This window comes from Dysidea avara, chromosome 3 (assembly GCF_963678975.1).
Source record: "Dysidea avara chromosome 3, odDysAvar1.4, whole genome shotgun sequence".
Classification (NCBI taxonomy): Eukaryota; Metazoa; Porifera; class Demospongiae; order Dictyoceratida; family Dysideidae; genus Dysidea; species Dysidea avara.
Window position 1 is genome coordinate 37,260,543 of NC_089274.1, and position 16,508 is coordinate 37,277,050.

Below are 16,508 nucleotides of genomic sequence, written 5' to 3' on the forward strand. Positions count from 1 at the left end.
TTTGAGTTTATTAAAGAGTGCAAGCATTTGAGATGACAATAACAACCTTTAGATTTACTATAAGCAGAGTTGGAGGTAACTAGTTACTTTGCAACTAAGTTACATAACCAATTGCTGTAAAAGTAACTAGTAATATTACTAGTTAAGTGCTTTGTAACTAGTAACTTGCAACTAAGAGTAACCGTCTGACAGTACTAAGTTACAATAGTAACTATTTACATGATCCAGAACTGCCTATAGTGAAACTTCCAGTTATGCAATTGGCACAATGCTGGCTCATAAACTTTCAGATAGGTTAGAGATGCTATTGGCTTTGCATCAAGTACATGAGTAGAGCGGCTAAGCAAAAAAATTGTTCACATTTTGATAAAGTACCAAACTTGGTACAACTTTTGCTTAATCACGAACCATGGTGTAGTACGTTCGCGTTGAGCTGAACCCTCAAAAACGATTAATAACTTACGATTGCTACATCGCACGGGCCTCCTGTATTGCTCGATATGTAGCGCTTCTCGATCCGCTAAAAATACATTAAAAGCGCTTCATTCGAATGTAAGACACTCCAGTTATGACACTGTAAAGTTTCGCCATACATTTTCAATGAGGAAGCCTCTAAAGCGCGGCCCTTTGATGGTCATGTTGACACATGTTTGTGGCCAAGCCAGACGTCACACACCCGCCCTCAACACGCATGATTTCACCATCCATTATGTAAGAGGCTGTAATACACTTTTACAAGAAAAATAAAACAGATTTTGTGTGTGTAAAACAGAGTTGCATAAGTAGAAGAGCTGGGGCCACTGTTGCACTATTTAGAAGATAAGTGGCCTGCTTATATTCAGGTAAAAAACTTCTTCAGCCTCAAAAGAGAAAAAAACCAAATTATAACAGCTCAAAATCTGTTATTCAGCATTGGTGTTCCTGCAAGTGAGCCAAACAACATGTATTTTATTTCACATTCACCACAGCTGACTATCGTCTTCTGTTCCTATTTAGTTAATTTGTCATTTTAATCCTTTTCTCATCACTTCACCACACATGTACACAGTTTTTACAGCCAGCATTTTGTTTTTGAAGTTACATTCCCAAAAAACTCTAAAATTTTCAACAAATGAAATAATACTGTTTGTATGAATTTGGGCTGATAGTACCTGTAGTGACTTCCAAACACTCCTGCACTGATTTAATATACAAGGGATGGTATGTTCAACTTCTGCTAGCACAATAAAGCAATGGTATTTTTTATTAAAGTGCACACACTTACACTTCATCTGTATTTTCATGTACTTCACAGAGTTTAATCCCAGCTACATGATGACTCCTGGGGAACAAAATCAAGTTGTAACACCAATGCTGCAAATATCAAACAATCTTACATCAGATGAAGTAAGCCCAGAAGAAGACTTGGACCCGTTGCAGCTAGTGGAAGATTCATTAATACCACCATCACCATCTTCACTATCACTGCTGATTTGGATGAGGAATTGCTCTAGAAGTTCTTCATTACCCAAGTCTCATCCAAATACACAACTGGTCTTCCTTCAGTTCTGTTGTACCTCGTTCGTCTTTAATATTTATGATGCTGATGGACTGTGCAGGGCTGCTCATAGCATACCCTGCATATACGTGTAGTGACATTAAAGCACAAGCAGTTTCAATGCTAACCTCTTGTCATTAATCGTCTTGTACTTAAATCCCATATCACTCAACACTCTTTAAAGCAATGTTCTACCCCCAAAGAAAACACCATCATTCTTAAGTTTGGCCTAAGACGGAGTACGTGACAAAGTTGCAGGTTTCAAAATTTAACTTACCAAAATCTTTGAGAGCGATAGATTTCCTTCCTTCCGTACAATGAATGGATCTTGTCTCACAGTATCTGGGTCAAAACTGTCTGCATCAACATGGACTCGTGAACATTTGTACCTGACAATTACAATTGAGCGGGCTTGTGCAAAGTGCATTTTGTACCTTTTTCTTGGCGTAAATAAACCACCTTTCTTGCGGTGCTCCATTCTAATAGATGTCCTTGAAATCCCTGCGTGGCGTAATGTATGCCAAAACCCAGAAAAGAAGGCATTACATACAATACCGGTGGCCTTCGAGATTCTCTCCGTGATGTTGATAGAAATTTTACATTTCTTCGCTTCTTGCTTAAAGTACTCCCATAGTTTCATAAATAGATACTTCGTTTAACTGTTTAACTTCTTTCCAAGGGGGGTTCGCTCCGCACTCGCCGACGGTGCACTGGACGCCATATTCACAACAATTAAGTGCGCGCCCGTAACATGGGCTTACGAATAAATGCGTCATAAACATTATGTTTAAAGCCTTTGATCTTGTATGGCTTCTTAATCAACAACCCAGGATTCAGCTCAATGCGAACGTACTATAGTGGTTCATAATAGAGATCGCCTATGTTTTTCCAAAATCCTAATAGAACACTCAACTAAACACCACCTTAGAAACCTTTTCCAACCTCAAAAGAAGCCTTAGAAGTTAATTTGGAAGAAGTTTAGGTCCACTAGCAAAGATGAAGTCAAAAGGACTTGATAAAAGCACTTTTATTAAAGAACTGAAATCTGCCATTTTCAGCCATTTTGTTCATCTTATTATCTAGGCCTGGGGCAAATACAACCAAGTACAATCACCAACAGGACAACCTACTAATGGGGCATGTACAAATAGTGCATGGACAACACAGTATGTATAGGTAAAAAAGATGCACAGTAATACAATTCTAGAGGAATTGACTGGCACATAAACATAAGGGATGCATTAGTATGCAATTACAATCAGTGATTATCTGACCATGGAGATGTGAGATTGCTCTTTAAATTGTGAGAATCATGGTATTGAATCTGATACCTACAAGCAGTAAAGCTTAAACATCAAACGAATACTTATTACATTAATTTTATGCAATTGTACACAATTTGTGTTACATGATATGTTTAAATGAGGATGGATTAGAGCACTGAATTAAGACATGGCTGGAGTTGCCAACAGCAGACCATGGTAAGATTGGGATAAAAGCAGAGTATTTCAACTGTCTGTCACCTATAGTCTGTTCATATTCACCTCAGCCCTCGTTTCTTGTTAATAACTCTTGTTACATGGGCCAGCTGCCCAAACATTTAGTAGTGCTGTGAAGCCCTTTAAACTCTGGAACTGTTAATCAAAAAAGGGCTTTGATATGGGCAAGAAACAAGTGAGTTATGAGGCTTCAAAAATATCCCATACATTTAGTATGGACGATTCAGACACGCAAACATGTTTACAACATGAAAACATGCTTGTTCCTGCACAAAACCATTGGAACTGAACACATGTTCACCTCTTTGATATTACTATATTTGGCAGGGGCTCAGGTGACAGGTGAACACTACCAACTATATAACTGATATCTGAGTTATGTACTAAAATAATCACATGATGTTGTGGATATGCTGCAAGACCAAAAAAAAAAATTTGGAGAACAAATGTGGCTGAAATGTAATACCAGAATTTCTTGGATGTGTCAGTGTGCACAAGCATGTGGAGCATTGCTGATGGCGGCAAACTATAGCTACATATAATAATAGCAGACACAACCATGCACACAGCAATTATCAGCCTAAGGGCACATTTTGTGCATGTTGTGTTTGTTCTTTTCATCAGATTGTATGGGATGTAATTACCGCAGTGTTTGTAAAGTTTCCGTTTCAAAGTGATCTCATTCCTGACACTGAAAGGCTTCAGGTTGAGAGCTATGCATCATCACACAAACTTATCAGCTGAAAGCTGTGTTGGTGTTCTCCACACAATGCCCTGCCAGGCTCAATGCAAAACTACTGGTAGCTTAGTGCCAGTACATCAATGGTGTGGCAATGGCATAATGATGCGTAACACAATACTGTACATCATACAGGAGATGCACTTTATACTTAGTCAGGGTTGTTGTATTTTTGTGCACTTTTAGATAAAAGCATGAAACTTAAAAGTTTGTGTGTATGACAAAGATTATTTTTTCGATAGGGAGCCACCTCGGATTTGACCTTTGGTGACAGTCAAAAACTATCAGTTTTGTCTCTATTTCATGTTTGTATGATCCAAAATCCACAGACTTGGTTTCAAATTCAAACTTTTGCCCTAAAGAATAAGTTGGTTTTATAGAAAGTCTGTAGCTTACTCTGTTCTAAAGTTACTATGATTTTATGGGTAAAATATGCCACTATTGTCTCCCGCCCACGCACAATTTTGAAATATGTACAGAAAGAAGGTTATTTTTCAACACTTTTTATTAAGGCTTTACAGCACAAGTGCTGAAGGTCTGTAGGACATCTGGTCCTACAGCCTGTTGAAAGTTGATATATAAAGTGTTGTAAAGGTGGAAAAACTGAATAAAAAATCCATGACTGGCATGACCTAAGCAGCCTCGAACCTGCAGCCATCTGATTAACACTCGAACGCTTACAAGAGTTTGCCAGGTGGTCAGGATGTTTTCTCCTTGTCAATTTCATGTATATGTATATGTATCCATAGAGAGTGACTTATTATCTCAAAGTAGACTATTAAGATTTTATATCAACTCGCAAATATGTACTATCACTGATGTTTAGTATCTATCACTGAAGAATATTTGAAACCATCCTATATAATAGCAACTCAGTATATTAGTGCACATCATACCAAGAGTTAACCCTCTCTATTATTAACTCTTGATCATACTATAATATATGCATTGTTCTTACTATTACTGCGAAACCTCTCTATTCAACTCCTGTATCTAATACAGAATATCTCTGCAATCTGACACTGTTTGCAGCACCAATGAAATAAGGCTTTGTCTGTTTGATATTGCACATCTCCACACAGATTTTTGAGCAACATAACTAAGTTATAACCCAGTATTTAATAGGAAAATTCTACACAGGCAACTAAATTAGGTAAAATTGATTTATTGCTGCTCATACATACCAGGCAGCTATAGGTACTGGTCATGGTACAGGTTTTAAAATCAAATCATTTGTCCAAAATTAAAGTAGTGTGACTTATTATGTTGTAGCTACATTTAAAATAATTGTCTGGAATGTAGTGACTTGTAAGTTTTTAAAAATTCTAATTTGTATCGTACAGTACGATAGTAACTGTATAGTAGGGACCACAAAAGAGTAGGCATGGCCCACGAAATAACATCACCCAAAAACCAACCTCAATTTCCCTGACGACAATGAGGCAGTATTGGTGAGGTAAAACTAAGCCCAAACAAGCTTTCAGATTGACCCGAAATGCTTTCAACAAGTTGCTACAGAATTTTAATTTTTTTTTATTTAACGGAATATTTTACTGACTGAGTAAGTAAGTAACTGACTGATGCCTTCAGACAAGCGTAACTCAATAACGGCTAACGCTACGGGCTTGATTTTTTCACTGTTCAATGTTGCTTCGGCCCGACAGGTGCCTTTTGGCATACCGCAGTACGTACAATGCACTCTTCATGGGACTTACCAGTGTCCTCCTTTGTGTCCCATTCATCTTTGCTGACAGGAAAAGGTGTTGATTTGGCGCAAGCACGTGATGGCTTCCCTTCTAAACAGAAATCGTCCGTATTTTTCATAGTGACTATTTTGATTACAGAAGTGCTTTTCAAACAGTTCTTGAATCATATTGCTGTGTAACAGATTAAACATAGCCGACAGCGAAGCGTAATGGATACTTCACTTTTCAGAAGATAATTAATAAAATTGGGGGGTGACACCATTTCTTTTGGTATGTGTAGATAGTAGAGGTGCTTCCGGAAAAGTTCTTGATTAAAAATGCTGTGTAACGGGTTGAACATAGCTGACAACCAAGCGTAATGGATACTTCACTTTCCAGACGATAATTGATATAGCTGAGACGTGCGGCGCCATTTCAGATGCGGTATGCATGGGTTCACCAGTCATAATAAAATTATTTACAAAAAGTCAACAAACAAGTACACGAAAAGATTTGGAATTTTCAACTAGAGTAGTGACCATAGCACATCGATAAAAAGTACCGAAACAAGTTGCAGTAGTCCATGATATTAAATCACAATAAGAAGTGTTATATACCTACACCTATGGACCCTACTCTAGTTGAAAATTCCAAATTTTTTTGTGTACTTGTTTATTGTCTAGTTTACTGTGTAATGTCAATAGGGTTGCGGAATTGGCAGTTTATTTACAATAGCAGCATAAATACCACTATTGAGCAAACAGCATTATAATATCTGCACATATTGATCACCAGGTTAGTAAGCACTGCTTAATGCTAGTTCCTTGTAGTACCAATCACGACACACCAATGTAATGCTTGATATACTGTATATACGGCAATTAAAGATACACATAGAATGGGGCATTGTTGCAGGGTGACAACTAAAATATACTGCATGCTTAAGTGTGGCTACTGGCTATTTATATTCCATAGGAATTAGCACCATTTTAGCCAAGTGTTCTATCTTATGTAGACAAGTAAGTAGTGTGATTTAATGTACACTGAATGTACGTTCTATGTTTTGAGTTAACTTTTAGAGATGTGGTCTCTTATCACAAGTGGTCACTATAAGACTGGTTCCACCTTACAATTGTAAATGATATCACATATCTAACTCAGCATAATTATGGAAATACAACCTGCACTATCATATTGCATGATGTGCGTGGGTGGGAGAAAATAGGGCTACTTTTGCTCTTATAAATAGCTATAACTTTGGAATATTAAAAGCTATGGGCTATCTTTAAATGTTAGTGTACTCTTCAGAGCAAGAGCATTTATTTGACACCGAGTTTGTGAATTTTGAACCATTTATAGGTGAGACAAATGACCATTTAAAGTATTTAATTTGGTGTAAAGGTCACCAAAGGTCAAATCTGAGGTGGTTCCCTATCAAAAAAAGATCTTTTTGATACATACAAACTATGTGACAAGTTTCATGCTTTTGTACAAAAGTACACAAAAGGTCTTAGCACCCTAACTAACTGTAGAACTTTATGCAACAATATATTATTAGCACTTAACACTGGAGATAGATACAAATACACAACAAATAAACAAACAATCATGTACATGCAGAGTGTGTCCACTAGCACCTGGCATGGCTACTTGGAACTCACTGTGCACCATGAAAACAGTTTAGAAACATACTTGTAGTCTCAAGTAAAGTGGCCTCTGGCTCTCCTGCAATCACTCGCAGCAGTTCGCTAATCTTCTCCTTCGCGAAATCTGAAATTAAAGCACGGGTGTGGTACTGGGCGTTATATAGAATTACATGTATGTTTAAGTCATCAGCACGGACAGGCGCAACAATTATACGTTTGTGCCTTCATTCACAGGCGAATCAATCCCCAGTTAGTTTGTGTCTCTAGGCCTCGTAGTTCTCTCAAACATGAATTATTATTTATTTATTATTCATTATTTATTATTTATGATGTACTTTTAACAGCATTGCTTATTATCTTTAGTACTTGGTTGTATAATAATACTAGGCCCGGGACAAATACAACCAAGTACAATCACCCACGGGACAACCTACTAATGGGGCATGTACAAACAGTGCATGGCCAACACAGCGTGTGCAGGTAGAAAAGATGCACTGTAATACAATTCTATAGGAATTGACTGGCACATATAGATAAGGGATGTATTAGTATGCAATTACAATCAGTGATTAGGAGATGTGAGGATGTGAGATTGCACTTTAAATTGTGAGAATCATGGTATTGAATCTGACGCCTACAAGCAGTAAAGCTTAAACATCCAACAGATACTTACTACATTAGTTTTATGCAATTGTACACAATTTGTGTTACATGATATGTTTAAATGAGGATGGATTAGAGCACTGGATTAAGACATGGCTGGAGTTGCCAACAGCAGACCACAATAAGATTGGGATAAAAGCAGAGCATTTCAACTGTCTGTCACCTACAACTGATATCTGAGTTATGTATATATTTAAAATGAGCTGGGCCATTTGTACTAAAATGATCACATGATGCCATGGATATGCTGCAAGACCAAAAAAAAGTTTGGAGAACAAATTTGGCTGAAATGCAACACCATGGATATGTCAGTGTGCACAAGCATGGGGAGCAATGCTGATGGGGTGGCAGACTGTAGCTACAAAATATAATAACAGCAGTTAATAGCAAGCACAACTATGCATACAGCAATTATCAGCCTAAGGGCACATTTTGTGTATGTTGTGTTTGTTCTCTCCATCAGCGTTCAGTACATGGGATGCAATTTGGCAGTGAATATTTATGTAGTTTTCTCAGGGCCCATATCAGTGATCAGTCTGGGCACTCCTGGCACTAAAAAGCTTCAGGTGGAGACCTATGCATCATCACACAAACTTACCAGCTGGAAACTGCACCTTCTTTGCACAATGGCCTGCCAGGTGAGGCTTTCTCCCATCCCATACACGACTGAAGGTAGCCTAGTTACGCGAGAGACTATCAAAGTGTTTTAACCAACACAAACTAACCTCCAGCAATTAATAGCAACTTCCAATCATGTTGTTTATTAAGCAGGCATAGCAACCACTCATCTTTCAATCAAAATAGTTGCTGTCACCCACTTTCAAACACAAATGGACAGTAGTTCGCTTGTCTAGTGGGCATCACATGCTAACTGTTTTGATCAGCATTAAATAGAATCGTCGTACGTTTCTATCACCTCCACGAAACCACCTGTCCATTATACAATTGTCTCTTCATACAACATGGATTCTATTCCCGGTGAGTGCGAAGCCTTAGGTGTTATAGTTTTCTCAAACATCATTTATTAATTATTTCAAAGTGGATATTGTACCGGTACCGGTTACGAACGTGAACGGCTATTTTACTGGCACAAGTCCATCATTTGCTGGACTATCAAACAAACCAGTTGTCTCTAGGCGAGCTAGAGTTGGTACACATCCAATATGCCCAAAGCATTCACCTTTAGGGCACGCATCTAGTAGGTTTCCCCGAGCATTCAACTTTAGGGGACGCGTCTAGCAAGTTGCCCCAAGCATTCAACTTTAGGGGACGCAAAAAGTAGTTCCTTAACATTAGGGGTAGGCTAGGGTTCAGCTTTAGTTTCTTCTTCACTCTTGTTATATACAGAAAGTCACTTCAGTCGGATGTTTATAAGGTAGAAACTAACAGAGGTGAGTAGTTGCAACACCAGTGGTATGATGGTTACAAGCATTGCTTATGAGTATGGATGCCTGGGTTCGAGCCCCTGCTGAGACAACTTTTTTTTTCGCTTTCTTATGTTTTTTGACTAAGTTTTTTGACTGCCAGCACTATATAACTTGCCTAATTATTTATTTATTTCATTCATTATTAATAATGTAATTTCAACTGCATTTCATATTATCTTTAGTACTATGGTTATTCTTATTATTTTTTTCTTACAGGGCTAGAGCAAAATGTGAGTACTCTTTGGGGATAAAAACTACATAACTTTCCTTCCTATGTCTTTCTTCATGTCCATGACCTATTTTTTAATGCATATTACAATGATAACAGCAGCAATTTTGCTTCTTGTAGGCTCACTTTGCCATTGATCTTCTGACTTAGTTTCTGCAAGGGTAACCAATGTGTTAATTGTGTTAATAAGTATCCAATCTATTCATATTAACACATTCATTTGGAAACCCTATATCATTACCTATGTTTAACCCTTAAACGCGCACGCAGGTTTTGAGAAATGCGCGTTTACCAAAATTGGTTTTATATTGAAAGTGGTGAGAGTTTGCTAAACTGAATTAGCCTAACACCTTACTGTAACAACAGGCGCTCACTTGTTATGAAGCAATGAAGAACAGCGTCTTGACTTTTCGCGATTTCGTATTCCTTCCGGTGGCAGCCATATTTGTAATTGGCTGAGTCACGTGACCCATATATGGCCTGAGGCACAATTGAATGGCGAATCGATCGGCATTTATTGCAGAACAATAGAATGAACTGGGAAGGAGATACGAGTCTATTTCCAAAGGTATGTAAACAGTTTTATGTGTTCATTTTGTAAAAAGTTAGTTTCATGGCAAGTTTTAGCCCTATGTTTCAGTGTAGGGTAAAACCCTACATATCATTTCATTCGCTATTACATCACGAATTAAATGATGGCAGTTACGTAGCCATAGGGGCAATGGTTCGGAAGTTACAGCGCTTTGTTTACTGCCATGCGTGAGGGCCTCTATAATGGCCTTTGCGCGTTTAAGGGTTAACCACAGTATATTAAGTTCATTCCAGAACAACAATGTTGTGGTGTACTAGTGATGTGCGATATATGATATATATCGAATATCGTGATAAAAAATTTATATCGTGATATGATATTGAACCTTTATATCGTGATATAAGCCTAGGTATAGATTTTAGCTATAATTAGAGAAAAATGTACCCAAGATGTCATTGTATACTGTACTTTTTGATAACGGAGCTTGCAATGTTGTATGCTAGTCATGTACCATGATGTATTGTACTTCTAGTACATCACTGCTATAAGTGTCATCAGTGTAAATACACTAGCTGAGTGATGAGTTGTATATCGTGATATGTATCACTCTGCGTGGGCAGTTCAAAGGCACCGCCAATGCCATAATTTGTATATTGCACTGCTGCAGACTGCAGCGAGTGCATTATAACTTATAACGCACTGGTTGCGGTTTTGTAGACCGCAACGAGTGCATTATAAGTTATAATGCACCGACCGCAGTGCAATATACAGATATTGCACTGGCTGCGGTTTTGTGCAGCATAGCACAAGTGCCAGTGGCCAAGACCACTACGACACTTCATCTAATAGGTGGAAAGGCACTTCACAGATCACTCGAATTCTTTTATAGCCTGACATGTAAAGGTCGATTGTGGGCCATAACGTCACCAATACGTATAATGTTTACCAAGCAGCCAATGGCAATCGAAAAAGCCAACGCGGTGGCCACAACTCTAGTCTACATATATATAAACGTACTTATACACCTTACTAGTCTGGTGCCATCCTAGCCCAGATTAAACTGTAGTCCACTTCGACAATGACTCAATAAAACCAATATATTCTAAATAACACTCACCTTTACGTTCAATTGTGGTAACCAGTTTTGTCATGCCACCAGATTCGAGTTTAGCCAGTGTAAATAGTAAGAATTAGAATGGTATCGTTTAATAGTTAGGTTTTGTTTACTTACACCGTCTATTTAGCTGCTTTTTTTGCTTGAGAGAATCACTATGGCGATTAGTCTGGCACTTAGTCTATATGGTGATTGAATGATCACACTGGCATGCTGAGCACTACATGATGAGAGTCAAACAACGAATGCAGGTTAGTGATATAACCCATAGCATACTAGTTTTCAATATCTCAGGTGGCTACAGAAGGAACGTCATCGCAACGTTCGGCTTGGTTACCCACAATCGATGTTAGAAACCTGGCCTTTATAAGTGTTACAACTGTCTTGTGATACTCTCCCCACCTATTAGGTGAGTGGTACATAACAGTTATACAATATGCACTCGTGCTCTGCCTGTATAAATGCACTTGCCTTCGGGCCTGATGGCCCTCAGGCTCGTGCGTTTATATCAGGCAGAGCACTCGTGGCCGTTGTATAACTATATAATAAATCGTATCATGGTATATTGTGTGCAATAATCGTGATAGGAAAATATCCTATATCGCACACCACTATTGTGTACCATTGCGTATTTGACTTACTGTGATCACATAACTGCACAGGTATGCATGCCTATATGATAAATCTGAAGCCATATATCGTATGTTTAACCACAGTATATTAAGTTCATACCAGAGCAACAATGCTGTTGTCTAACACTGCATACTTGACTTAATTGTGATCACATAGCTGCACAAATCAGAAACCATACTATTGCTGACCACAGCATGCTATACACTGCCTATAGTTGGATATGTTAAAGCTGTATAGTACAAAGTACATTCAATAGTATGGAAACATGTTTGCTAACTCTTAATAGCTACTGTACATGATCACTAACTTGATATACATGTTTAGTACTGTGTAATATCAAGCACCGCCAGCACCTCTTATTATCATGTTAGCTATCCATTAATGGATTTATAAAAGTAAACAAACTAGTGTAAAAAAATATTTTTCAAAAATTAAGACATGGGAATAGAGATCGCTGAAGAAAGTAAAGAAACAAGGGTCAAACAAGCCAGCATGTTAAACACACAGAGGTCTCTATTTGGACTCGAGTAAACATTTATACAGAGGGATTCTCAGTGCTTACTGATTATTTTCAGTACTTATCTGCTTCTATTTATATAAAACTACTTTTTTTCATTAGTCTCTAGCTATACCATATCCATTGATTCCAAATAGAGATCTCTGTGTGTTTAACATGCTGGCTTGTTTGACTCTTGTTTCTTTACTTTTTTCAGCGATCTCTATTATTCCCATGTTTTAATTATTGAAAATTATTTTTATACTAGTACTTAATTCATACTATTTATGGTGCCATTAAAATTACCAATCATATTACGCTCAAAGAACCTGACAAGTAAAATCAATAGGAAATGTGTCACAGAAGCCATAAAAGTGCTCCATAGGAAATATTCTGAAACTTTGCATCTGCATAGACCAGCAAGGCATGGTCATATCCAAAACTGATCAAGGGAAGTGTCCATCCAGGTCATCAGCTTGCCATGTTAAGAAGCACAGATGGTCATGGTATATGAAGCCATAGATGTGCAATGCATTATTACTATTGTATTGTGCCTGTTCTTTTAACACTAAAATATTGGCTCTATTAGAAGTGTTTAAAAAACACTTACCACATTTTGAAGATTTTTTGATGTAAATTTTAAATACTTCCATGTGATTTAAGCAAAAATGAAGATTCTGAGTGCACTTGTATGGTTTACTGGCCAGTTAGAAACAGACCAGTTTTAAAGTCTTAAAACATACCCTAAGGCAATGAGTTTGATGTGGCACTGTATCTCAAATGATTTAGTATACTTTACCCAACTTCCACAGAATATTTGGTGCTTTTATCACAAAGTGAACAATTTCATCAAAATTTGTTGCTTAGCCACTCTACTACATTGCTGGCAACAAAAGAAAGGAATACTCACAGATAGAAAAAGAAGGCTTACCATGCAATTTTGGAGTAACCTGCATTAATGGCTTGCTGCTTCACATTGATCACTGAAACAACAACCACTATTAGCATTGTTCAAAAAACACAAGGATATTCTTAATCATGCATCAAAGTACTCTTCATCCTATCACACATAAACTATGCCACTTGCTCTACATTAATCCACAAACACCACTACACATGCTCACCTGATATTCGAAGTGTTAATGGATCACTAGTAAAGTCCACACCATTAACAGTTACAATACAAGTGATGGTACCAGCATCATCTGCCAGTAGATTATTATCAGTTACATTTTGTGTTGTCTGACCAGTAGGAAAACATGTTGGATTACCACTATTATGAGCAGTGTTAGTATAACATCCTGTAGTGTCCCACTGATATGGTCCAGTATATGTTCCTCCATTAGACAATGTTACCATACATGTCAGAGTGACACTGCTCAATATGGGATAGTCAAATGTGTTAGTAGATCCACTAACTGGTGTACCAGGTGGACTGCTGACTACTGAGACATCTGAAACACCTGAAATAATTAGAAACATTAACAATTATTTATGGTCACTTTGGCATATTCTTGCTGCCTTAAAATATGGAAGTAACAACTTTTTACAGTACTTTATCTCTCTTCTCCAACTGTTCTACTAAAAATGTTGTGAGCCTCATAGGCTACCAGAAATTATAGAAAACATACTACTGTACAATATTGATAATTGAAGTAATTGTTGGAGTTACTTCCTTAGTAGTACTCAGCAATGTGATCAATAATAATAACAAATTACACAATACATAGCATTAAAATAAACATCAGCATACTATGCATGGAGTTGCCTACAGTATTTAGCTGGAGATATTGGCTTTACATTGGAATTTAATCTACTACTGTAAATAGGCCTGAGTTAAAGTTTTGCTCAGGAATTTCTCAAACTCTTCAGTGTTTCCATTATGCTTGCATTATGTTCATAGTTTAGCAATATTTCTTACAATTATCTTCAGACCCGTAACCAGAGGGGGTTCGAGTGGTTCAGACAAACCCCTTTCCAGGATTACCAAATTTTTTAAAAATGTTTTAAGCTGACGTATAAGACATAGGCGCCAGAAAGGTAGAGATAGGCTATATGTAGGGAACTGAAGGCTGCTCTGAGATGTTAACTAAAGTGGAGCTAAGCCCCACCACTGGGTGGGGATGAAAATTCGCTAAAAAGATCGATATACTCTAATAGAGAACAGTCATTAAAATACTCTAATACAGCCGTCACTCAAATGCTCCAACAAAACAGTCACTCGAATACTCTAATCATTCATGGTTAAAGCTTTCAACCAAGCTGAACCTCTCCTATAATGTGCTTATCTGAACACTGTGCTATACCTATTTTTCAGATATGTAGTCATCGCTAAAATCATCAGATTAGCTACTATTGTTAGTAAAGTGTAGACAACCCAAACTATTAATTTGTGGCTCCTTAATGAATTGTACTGATGTAGCTGAAGAGGTCTGTGTTTTATATAGCTGCTAGGTAACAAATAGTAATTACTGCTTAGTATACCAGAGAAATGCTTGTGTGCATGCATGTATTGCTCTTGATGTTCAGTTAAATGTTTAGTTATTGGCCAGCTAACTGTATAGCAAGGAAGTTCACAATAAAACCTACCTGCATGAGCATATTTGCGAAGTCCTAGATCTTTCACTGATGTGCAGGGGTGTATATGGGTGGGCAGGCATGCACGGGTTTCTGGATACTCCCCTCTGAAAATTCAAGCTAAAATAGCTATAATAATATTGATAAAGGACTAACCATACAATAAGAAATCATGAATCAATGTAATTTTGAAGTATTTTAAATGTAATTTATTATTAACAATAAATTGAAGTTAACATACCCGGTGCATCAGGTGCTAAGAGTAGCTGGAAATTATCAGGCGCTAAGAGAGAGTCAAATCTAAACCCAAGCTCACATGATGCGCTGTATCTCGTGAACCGCCACATTGCCTGAAGTGTAAAAAAAAAATCATAAGCTTAGAAATTCTCAGAAACGGAATTGCTGCTGGCGTATTACCCTGTGGGATAGCTACTACCCATCGCTGAAATTGTGAGAAAGCCTGTCACTAATAATATTGTGGATTTTGTTGGACCGCGAAAGTTCCGCTGCCAATAACAGCTGAATTCATCCGCAATCACAACTAGGATACATACCCAACGTTGTCTATGCTCCAAGTGCGTAAGTCCATTTTTGTTTGTGTTGTGTCATTTGAATTTGTTGTTCAGACCTGTAGTAACTTCATTATTGTAATGCCAGCGACCCGGCGCAAATCTCAGGACCTCCCTGTAACCGAGCCTTACACCCTAGTAGGTGCTCCCAAGCCTCAACTGGCAGCATTGACAGTAAACGCACTGAGGTCACACCTTAAGCATTACCATTTGGCTACAACAGGGAACAAGGCTGCATTAGTAGACCGCCTCCACAATCATTTGTCTTCACTTCAACCAGGAAATACCAATCCTGCGAGTGCTGCTGGCTCACAAACAACCAAATACTAATAGTTCTGTGGGCTCTCAATCAACAACTTCGGTTACCCATACAACGAATTCTAATGCTCAACCAGCAAATTCCACCACACAATCCACACATTCTGGCACTCTGGCCCTGCCACAACAACTTGTCGAACAGCTGGCCACCTATCTTCAGCAACATCAAACCACAACTGCAGGAAACCAGGGTAATACTGTAGATGATGATAACTTGTCTGTTGCATCGGGGCCAACTCACACCACCATGGTAGCTCCAATTCAAATGGCTACATCCACTACTGCAGTAGCATCAGCTACTTTAGCACCTAGTGCCACACTTGCTAGAACCTCACTACCGACAATCACACCTGCTCTGCCTACCCTGCCATCACTTATGCCACCAGTCAACCTCACCAGGACTCAGCTACCAGTCAACCTCACCAGGACTCAGTTACCGGTTATCCCAACTAGAGTCAGAGATAAAATTGCCAGAGGTGAGTACATTGATTTTGCAAGTCAGCTATCTAAATCAATGTTTAGTACACATAACCCCTTGTCCCAGCAATCAGTCACACTTCGATTGAATTCTGACGACGACTCCTTTACAGTCCAGCCAGCCGTTCCTCATAGCACCTCCTCTCCTCACAATGGATATCCTCCTTTACTAGTTGGATGGAGGCTTGGGAATGTATACCTATCGGTCCGCACAGCTTTCAATCCTTCTTGTGGCAGAATTAATACGGTACCAGTGCATTATTACTTCAGCCAACTCCGATCACCCTATATCAGAATGGCTCAACTACGATGTAAAGTTCCGTACCAAAGCTGCGAATGACCCATCCCTTAGGTGGGATACCCGCGA

The 16,508-nt window shown here is 38.3% G+C and overlaps 1 long non-coding RNA gene across 3 annotated transcripts; it reads right to left on the reverse strand.

Moving 5' to 3' along the window:
* Nucleotides 1–707: 707 nt before the first annotated feature.
* LOC136250880 (uncharacterized) lies at nucleotides 708–2,391 on the reverse strand. 3 transcript variants are annotated; one of them, XR_010698803.1, is made up of 8 exons: nucleotides 2,093–2,391; nucleotides 1,972–2,038; nucleotides 1,815–1,926; nucleotides 1,666–1,766; nucleotides 1,377–1,616; nucleotides 1,265–1,321; nucleotides 1,152–1,213; nucleotides 708–1,095 (listed from the first exon to the last, which is right to left on the reverse strand). It is a non-coding gene; the product is annotated as an uncharacterized lncRNA (long non-coding RNA). The 3 variants fall into 3 exon arrangements; XR_010698802.1 differs by having other exon boundaries at nucleotides 1,972–2,106; XR_010698804.1 differs by having other exon boundaries at nucleotides 1,152–1,216; nucleotides 1,972–2,106.
* Nucleotides 2,392–16,508: the final 14,117 nt, after the last annotated feature.